The 9,763-nt window shown below is 41.7% G+C and overlaps 1 pseudogene; it reads right to left on the bottom strand.

Moving 5' to 3' along the window:
* Positions 1 to 3,830: 3,830 nt before the first annotated feature.
* On the bottom strand, positions 3,831 to 4,520 carry LOC102482945 (39S ribosomal protein L35, mitochondrial pseudogene; annotated as a pseudogene).
* Positions 4,521 to 9,763: the final 5,243 nt, after the last annotated feature.

Here is a 9,763-nt window from a genome sequence, read left to right on the forward strand (position 1 = left end):
TGTTTGGATTCATGAATAAAGAGAAAAGCAGGCAGTCTCCATGGCACAGTGGTGATAGGCTTCTCAAGAGAAGCTAGATCCTACAGGCAACTGCAGTTTGAATCCCCTGCCCAGTCAGCCTGAGGATCCAGTGGGCTGGAGGACTGGAGGAAGAAGACTGCAGTGTAACCAGGCCAGTGAAGGTGCTCATTTCTCTCTCTGTGTCTCTTGTGTGTAAGCATGTGCTATATCATGAATAAAAGAAAGAGAGAAAGCTGACTTGAAATACTTTATTTTGGGCTATGTCTGTCTGTTACATAAGTAAAACCCTTACTAAGTTACTATTCATTTCCTAAATGTCCCTTTTCTTCTGAGTACAAGTTTCAGAATTATTAAGCTTTTTTTTTTTCTTTTTTTCCCAAAGAGCATGTGTGCTTGTCAGAGAGAGACAGATAAAAGGAGAAGGAGAATACATCCCTCAAAGAGGTGTGGTTATTCTACAAACCCTTCTCCTCCTCCTATGGTGAAGACATTGGTAAATTTTGTGGGAAGCCAATGACTGGAAATATCAGAAAGTTATTATTTAATTTTAAAAGAGTCAGCATGGATTCATAGTTTATCTGCCTCAGTGATGTGAAACAACTTCTGGGTTTAATAACAAATATAAACCGAAGGAAGCCATGGACTAATTACTTGGATTCTAGAATAAACAACCATAAAAAGAATACCACACAAACAACTAACCTGGAAAGGAGAAATGTACGGTAGAGGGATGAAGTACCTAAGCAGATTACATGTTGCTTTTGATATCAAAGTGTGGAATAGTTTGGAATGGATGGATTACAGAGTTCCAGGGATCAATATTAGGAGCAATTTTATTCATTTTATATGTCAATGACTTGGAAGAAGGAACACACAGTAAGCTTGTTATACAAAACTAGAGGGAGGGTCAGTCAATACAAAGGAATAAAATGACTTGAGTAGACTAGGAACATAAGCAGATAAGTGGCTTGTTCAATTCAGCGTGGAGGAAATATGAAGTAGAAAGATAATCTCACAGTATTGTGAAATCAGAATGCTCAAAATATACTGAAGAATAAAAATTCATAAGCTGAGTAAATAAGCATGCTAGAAATAAAGTAATGCAAGTGCTATAAGTAAGCCAGGAATATGTACTACAGACATTAATGAAATACAGTACTTCTGATAGACTAGGCTAATAAACACTGAGGGCTGAGCAGTGATGCCGCTGGAACACAACTGGACCCACATGGGAAAGATCCTGGGTTTGCATCCTGGGACCTCTCTGAGAACACAAGGTATACACTCATGCTCATCATTTGGGCCAGCTGAGACCGGGAGTATGTGGAAGCATGAGTTCTGTGTTGGGGTGCCCCACCATGAGAGAAATAAATACACTGAAAAAAAAAACAACAACTCAATGAAACACATAGAATTAGAACAAATCCAAGGACTTTTGCTGTCAAAGATGACAGAATCTTCAAATTATAGCTGGTCTACCAATATTAGAAATCTCTTAAATTAAGTGATGGACTCACCTAGTTTATTATTTATTATGTTTTATATTTACGTATACATCACATATTTTAAAACCTTTTATCTTTACTCATGATAGAGCACACCTGTACAGGAGGGAGAGAGAAATAGAGAGAGATGAACACTCTATCTAGAGTTTGGTACACTCCAATCCCTTTCCCCTAGTACTTTAGCTTGTCGCTCTCGGGCCCTACTGTGTGTATCTGATGGCTGTGAATTTGAACCCTAGTCATCATATGAGATATAACTTCTCTCTCTCTTTGCCAGAGGGTATGTGTACTTGCCAGAGAGAGACAGAGAGAGCAGTGGAGGTGAGTGCACCCCCCCCATGGAGAATGGTCACACCATGATCCCTTATCTTCCATTTCTCCCTCCTTTTGAGATTTTAGACATGCATGCACATGTGTCTGGTGTTTCTCAGATCACTGGATCTGGGACTCAGCTGCATGGTCAGCCGTATGGGATTCAGTGCCTCAAACATCAGGCCATGGAGTCAGCCCCTAGGTTCTCTTAAGCCACACATTGCTGGTGCACCACAAGGCTGGCCATTGCACATATTTTGTAGATATCAAGTGGTACATAATAGAAACCTGTAAAGATTTCCTTGTAAGTTTACTTTTTTAGAATTATTTTATTTTTTATCTTTTATTTATTTTAATTTTATGAGAGAGGAACAGAGTGAGAGAAAGAGAGAAAGTGAGAAGGCAAGCCACCAGATCTGGGACTCAAACCATGGTCGGCCATGTGGAAGTCCAGCGCCCTTAACCACCACACCACCTGCTGGCCCTCTTGTAAGTTTTTGATGATTTGTCCAGCCGGTGAATACTAGTTTGGTGGCCTCTTTACAACTGGCAAGTCATATTACTAAGTTTCTTCATTAAAATAAGAAATATGAAATTTTAATCCTAAAAGAATTCAAATTCATGCCTTATTGAAACTGATGAATTTAAATTCAAATGAACTTAAATGTAAACTTAAAAAAAAAAAAGTCCCTATAGAACCAAGCACTGTTCCATTTTCTTTTTTTTTTTTTTTCTAGAAAATCACTGCTTAAAAACTACGTAAGTGGGGTCAGCAGGTGGCATGGTGGTTAGGGTATTAGATTCCCACATAGCCAACTGTGAGGTTTGAATCCTAAACCCAGTGGTTCGAAAATTATGCCAGATCATTGTGTATGCTGCCTAAAATCCAAAGAGGAGAATGAAGAAGAGAGAATTTTGGTGTGAACATTCCCCCGGGGGATGATTTCTCAATTTATCTTCCTATCTCTCTCTGTCTCTTTCTGGTGAGCACAAGTGCCCCATGGCAAAAATCTAGAAAAATAAAATAAACTACAGAAGAAGGGTAATATGTCACACTTGTATACAAAGTGCTTATGATTGAAATTGTGATGATGATCCTTAGTCACGAATTACGAGTAATATTAAGGGGTGTGCTGTAAGTGTAACAGAAAGGTAAAGAAAGGGAATTAGCAATAGCTGGAAGCAATGGCTTGATGGAAAGAGGTCAAGACTTGAACTGAAACTTAAAGTCTTGCTAGTATTTGCAGGAGCATAGGGCAGAGAGAATGAAAATCCTGGCGGTAAAACATGAGTAAAGGGGGGGCTGAGTGACTGTGTGGCCGTGGAGTTGCGTTGAGATACCCTGATAAGCATTAGCTCATGGGAATCACAGAAGCCTTTAGGGCCAGGCAAAGGAAGATTCATCTGGTGGCCAAGGAGAACAGAAAGGAGCAGGAACATCTGAAGTCCCATCTGGCCAGAGCACAACATGCTTGGATCCATTCCAGAAAGAGCTGACTGACCCCCCAGTGATTTCTGAGTTTGGCAGGGCATCTGGTATATTTTGGCTTTGTTACTGTTGTTCTCTATTAGTTGAATTTGTAAATGTGTATATTCTGTTTTCTTACGTGCATCTTTTTTCCCCCACTCTGGCCAAATTTGGGAATGTTTAATCCAGTACGTTTTAAAACTCCCATAGACTTGGGAACCAGCAGTTAGCTTAATGGCTATGTCGCTGGACTCCCACGTAATCAACCGCAGTTTGCGTCCCGGACCTGGTGGCTTAAAACTCACGCCAGGCGCATGTGTGTGCGTGCCCAAGATCCCGAGAACAGAATGGAGGAGAAGGGATTTCGGCGTGCCATCCCCCCTGGGGGGTGATTTCTTGCTTTCTGTCTCTCTGTCTCTCTCTGTCTGTCTGGTGAGCGCACGCACGCGCCCCCCCCACCATAAGGAAAACCCCCCCCCCCCCCAAAAAAAAAAAAAAAAAACTTCCATAAACTTAATGTTGGTATTGTATATTTACATATCCGATGAAAGGTAAAATGTACATAAAGCTTCATACTTACTCATTTTTGCAAAGACATGTACACAAAGATACATAATCACTGTGAAACTGTGAAACTGCAGACCTATACTTTCAGGTTTGTTCGATCGTGGTACTTCTGGTAAGGGTCATCAGCATACCAGTTTCGCCTCTTCCAGAGAGATGTTGTCGTTTTATCTAAGAGCTTGCTCTGGGTTTTATTGCAGAACACAAATTCCCTCAAGCGTTTTTTTCTTGCGTTTTCCTTTTTCCATAATTTTTTCTTATAACCAGCCTTTCTCCTTAGCCAAAGGCCAGAACGAAGCTGAAGAAACCTGTAGATGACAGCCTTCACAGTCTTCCTCTTGCCTTTTCGTGAACTGATGTATGTTACAGTTCTGACTGGGGGCAGTTTCAGGACATCCGGAAGCAAGGGTGCCACTCTGTTAAGGATCGTTGTTGTATGGCCACATGTCAGGTCTCGAACAGCCATGAGAAATCTAGGAGCAGAGGAAACAACTGGTGTCTGAATGTGACCGAAATGTCTGGTGGACAGTACAGAAGACAGACAGGCATTCTGGGCACAATTTTGATAGGCTGAAGAAGCCAAAATATTCAGGGGCCGTAAGATTCCTGAAGCTGCTCGCATGGCGACAGCAAACGCGGAGGCCGCCATCTTGCCACCCTTGCTACGGCCTCTTACGTGCATCTTGAGAGTAGGGGACATGTAGTGCCTTGCGGGGGCCGGAGGGGGGGGGGTCAATAAATTCTGTGCCTTCAGGCCAGATGGCGGTGCAATGGCAACACAATATTCTGGGCTGTTGGACACACGTGGTGATCTTGGGCTTGTGTCCCGAAGGCTCCCTGTGCACACTGAGCATGTGTGTGTGCCCGTGATCTGGGCTGGCTGAGCTGGAGGTGGAATGTGGTGTGAAGACCGTGTTTATGGTGCCCATTTCTCTCTCTCGGAATGAATGAATGAATGAATATTGTGGCTTCAGGTAGCTGAGAAAGCCTCGGCAGGAAAACTAGTCAGCACTTGGTGACAGGCTGTCTGTGGGAGAGGAGCGGGTGAGCTGTCTCCACACATGGGCTCCTGGGAGAATGACAGCATCATGGGTGAAGACAAAATCTCACCGGAAAGGGGGAGCTGCCTCTGTAGAGAAAGCAATGAGGTCAACTTTGAACATTCAGAGTCTGAGGTGAAAGTGAGGCATTTGAGAGGAATTTGTAGTGCAAAAGAATATGGAACAGGAACTCAGGTGAACGAAGACAACTCAAGATTTGGGATTGAGGGGTCGGCAGATGGCATGGAGATTAAGGCAGCTGGATCTCACATGGTCAACTACCTGTTTGGAATTCTGAACCTGGCAGATTGAAAATCACACCAAGTGCATGTGTGTGTGTGTATTCCCAAAATCCCAAGAGGAGAATGGAGAAGAGATCGCAGCATGATCATCCCTCCGGTGGGGGTTGTGATTTTTCACTTTCCCTCTCTAGCAAGTGCATATGCCCTATAGCAACCTAAAAAAAAAAAAAAAAAAAAAAAAAAAAAAAAAAAAATTTGGGCGGAGCTAAAAAAAAAAAAAAAAAAAGAATTGTGCCGGATCTTAGAGCTGAGGGCTGAAGTCATAGGAATGTTGAGCTGGGGAGGGGGTGATTTTCTAAAGAAAACTCAGTAAACCGAGTGTGGAATAATAGTCATGTATTGTGGCTGGAAGGGGGAAAAGAGTTTGAAAGTTGTCTTGTCTGATGGTCACTAGCTCCAGGTGGGCATTTAAATTTCAATTTATATGAATTAAAGTGAAAATGTTCATTCAGTTCCTTACTCACCATAGCCACATTTCAAGTGCCTAACAGCCCCATGTGGTTAGTGATACTGTAATGGACTATGCTGATGTAGGACATTTCTGGCACCCCAGATAGCTTTATATAGGATGGAATATTATTATACAGAGGAATATTCATTTGAGAGAAAACCAGGAAGCAAATGACCTTTCAAGGGAGAAGAGCATTTAAAGAAGGAAGTGTTTAGTGTCAAACGCTGAAACTGGGTATAGGGTTAAATTAGCAAGGTAGGAGGAAGAGAGCAACTCAAGACCTTGGATAAAGAAAGGAAGAAAGAATATAGTAACTAGACAAAATCGCAGTCACATGGAGGTTTCTTAGAGATGGAGAGACAGTTCATTTTTTTAAAAAAATAATTATTCATGTAATTCTATTTGTTATTATGATTAGTGGTATTATTTTAATTTGACCAGAGAGAGACAGAGAGAGAGAAAGGGAAAGCGAGAAAGCAAGTCACCAGATCTGAGACTCAAACCACAGTCATATGGGAATCCAGTGTCTTTAACCACCATGCCACCTGCTGGCCCTGAGGCTGTCCATGTTTAAATGTAAGTTAGTTGGGTCAGCTAGTGATGTGGTGGTTAAAGAAGCTGGATCCCACATGGCCAACTCTGCAGTTCAAGTTCTGGGCCTGTGACTGAAAACCATGCTGGGTGTGTGTGTGTGTGTGTGTGCCCAAAATCCTGAGAGAAGACTGGAGAAGGGATTGTGGTGTGGCCATGTCCCCTGGAGAAGTGCTTTCTCAATTTCCCTCTTTCTCTCCATCTCTCTCTAATGAGTACACTAGAGAGAGTGTACTCCATGCACCCCATAGAAAAACTGGGGGGGGGAAGAGGTGAATAAATAGAGGACTGTGAAGATGGTGGGGGCTCTCAACCTGCCCTTCCTTCTCTTTTTAGCTCTGGATTCATATTTGCCATCGTCTATCAGTTATCGCGCGAGTCCTGCCACCATCTCCAACTCAATGCACCTAAAACTGAACTCATCGCCCACCCCGTGCCCTTACTATTATTTACATACCTATGTAAGTTCATCTTTTCAGTTACTAAAGTCAGGAAACTAAGTCATATTTGAATCATTCTCTTCAGCTCTTCTCAATCATTTGCCTGGACATGCTTATTTTACCACCTCTATCCTATACTCACTTGTTAATTTTTAATTTTTTTTTAGTTTAAAATATGATTATGTAGTATTTCAGGCAAAGGGCAGTATACATAATAATATACTCAGCCTAGCTAAAGTAAAACTTAGAAATAAAAATAAGACCTTGAGAAACTCATTCAAATCTTTCTTCTCTCCATACCAAGGGTAATCGTTATTCTGAATTTCACATTTACGAGGGCAACGGTGGTACAGTGGTAGGTAGAGGGCAATCCTCTGCTGTGTTGAGCCACGTGAGAATGTTTGCTATGTATCCAGAGACCTCCCTGAGTACCATGGGCACGTGTGAGTTTGTGATAGGGGACTGGTTGAAGCTGGGGTGGAGGGTGGCATCATGACCCCGTTAGCAATGTTTGTCTTTCTTACTTGCTCATGGAAGAAATAAACTTTTAAAAAGGGAGTGGGGGCTAGCCCTGTAATCTAGAGATTATGGGAGCTGGATTGCACATGGCCAATCATGGTTGGAATCTTGGCTTCAGCAGCTTGAAAAACACATCAGGTACATGTGTGTGCATTTCCCCAAATCCCGACAGGATGGAGAAGTGGAGAAGGGAGGGTGGTGTGACCATGTCCTATTGGGGGTGCTTGTCCTTCTCCCCTCATCCCTTCCCCCGTTTCTCTGTCTCTCTTGTGAGTGCACATCCCCTCTGGCAATTAAATTGGAAAAAAAATAAAAGGTCAGACTAGTTTCCAGAGTGGTTGTACCATAAATTTCTTTGTAAGATTTTATAATGCTACATATCTAAATACCCATGTATAACATGGAATAAAATTTGGTACATTTTAACTTCATATAAATGGTATTAGGCTATTTATCATACCAAAACTAACTTTTTCACTTCCATGATGATAGTAATATCTTTTCATTTGTTTTAAATTTTAATGAATACACAATTTATTAATCCGTTGTGTATACTATATGTTTATATACATATACATCTATTACATATGTATGTGTATATAGTTGCATTTACGTTTTACTTCTTGGATTGAAATAGTGTGGCATTTTGGTGGAGATGGAAAAATCCTATTGCTACTATTCAATATTTTCTAGTCATAGCCAATCTTCCCATTACCTCATTTAAAAAGTATTTTCCCTTTCCTCTTATCTTCCTTAGAAGATAAGAGGCCTTCGGTATGCTTGCCTCTTTTGGGATTAGTTGATGTATATCATGTCATACATGTTTGGTTTACATGATTGTAGAAATAAATTTCATTCCAAGATAGAGACTGAATCATAAAATTAAGCAAGCATATCGTCCATGCTTAAAGTTGTTCCTTATCATTTAAGGATATCACACTTTAATGGTGTCAAGTTACCTGTTGAGTAGAGGAGTTTTGTTTGTTTGCTTTTTGCTATAAGGCACGTGCACTTGTCAGAGAGAGAGAGAAAGAGAGAGAGGGAAGGAGGGACGGGGAGAGGGGGAAGAGAGAGAGAAAGAGAGAGGGAAGGAGGGAGGGAGGGGAGAGAGAGAGAGAGAGAGAGAGAGAGAGAGAGAGAGAGAGAGAGAGAAAGGCACTTCCCTGGGGAATGGTTACACTGCAATCCTTTCTCCTCCATTCTCCTCTTGGGATTTTGGGCACGCACAGGCACCTGTTGTGTTTTTCAAGCGGCCAGGTTCAGGACTCTAACTGCACAGCTGGCCATGTGGGATTCAGCTGCCTTTAATCCTCACGCCACCTGGTTGGCCCTGTAAAGCTATCTCTTTCTTTTTTTTTGAGAGGTTTTTGATATAGGGCGCGTGCACTCGCCAGAAAGAGAGAGACAGAGAGATAGAAAGTGAGAAATCACCCCCCAGGGGGGTGGCCACACCACAATCCCTTCTCCTCCATCCTCCTCTCAGGATCTTGGGCACGCACACACACGTGCCCGGCGTGAGTTTAAGCCACCGGGTCTGGGACTTGAACCAGGGTTGACTACATGGGAGTTCAGCGACATAGCCATTATACCAACTGCTGGTCCCAAAGCTATCTCTTTCTTAAGTTTGTCCATTTACAACCAAGAGAATTTCTAGCATTATTATTAATTAGCATCTATATTATTCTAAGATAGATCATTAAGAAAGTAGAAATAAATAAATCTTTAAAAAATTATTAAAAAAAATAAAGTTAAAGAGGTGAATGCTTGGCATGTTGTAAAAGCTCCAAAATGTTACCTCTACTTCTTAGTAGACTAAGAAATGTTAATATAAGAGGTAAGTTTTGAAGTATATTTTTGAGACAATAGGGAAGATATGAAATATAAACGAAGTTAAGTATACCTAGTTAATGTAAACAAGAATGAGTCTGAAATGTGATAGTGATTATGTAAGTAAGAACAGATTAAGATTCTTGAAATCCAGTGTGACTAGGTTAAGGAGATCTAGGATGGGTAAAAGATTTGCAATCATAGCAACAAAGATTATATTCACAAAATAAGCTGAACTGTATAAAATTGCCACCTTTCTAGATAAACAGCTGAATATTGGCAATTTCACATGGTTCACTTAACAGATGTTCAGGAGGGAAGAAATGTGGAAGTCAGCACTGTGCAGAAAAGGGCACAGGCCACTAGGTGCAGCCAACCAGACTTCCATGGCTGTTATTAGAATAGGTGACTATGGAACCAGCAGTTAGTGTAATGGCTATGTCGCTGGACTCCCACGTAGTCAACCGCAGTTCGCATCCCGGACCCGGTGGCTTAAAACTCACGCTGGGCGCGTGTGCGTGCATGCCCAAGATCCTGAGAGGAGAATGGAGAAGGGATTGCGGCGTAACCATCCCCCCTGAGGGGTGATTTCTCGCTTTCTGTCTCTGTCTCTGTCTGTCTGTCTGGCGAGTGCACGCGCCCTATAGTAAAAATCTCTCAAAAAAAAAAAAAAAAAAAAAAAAAAAGGAAAAGGTGACTAGCCTCTGGCACTAGAGAAAGAGC

Source organism: Tupaia chinensis, unplaced genomic scaffold (genome assembly GCF_000334495.1).
Source record: "Tupaia chinensis unplaced genomic scaffold, TupChi_1.0 Scaffold000314_1, whole genome shotgun sequence".
Taxonomy (NCBI): domain Eukaryota; kingdom Metazoa; phylum Chordata; class Mammalia; order Scandentia; family Tupaiidae; genus Tupaia; species Tupaia belangeri.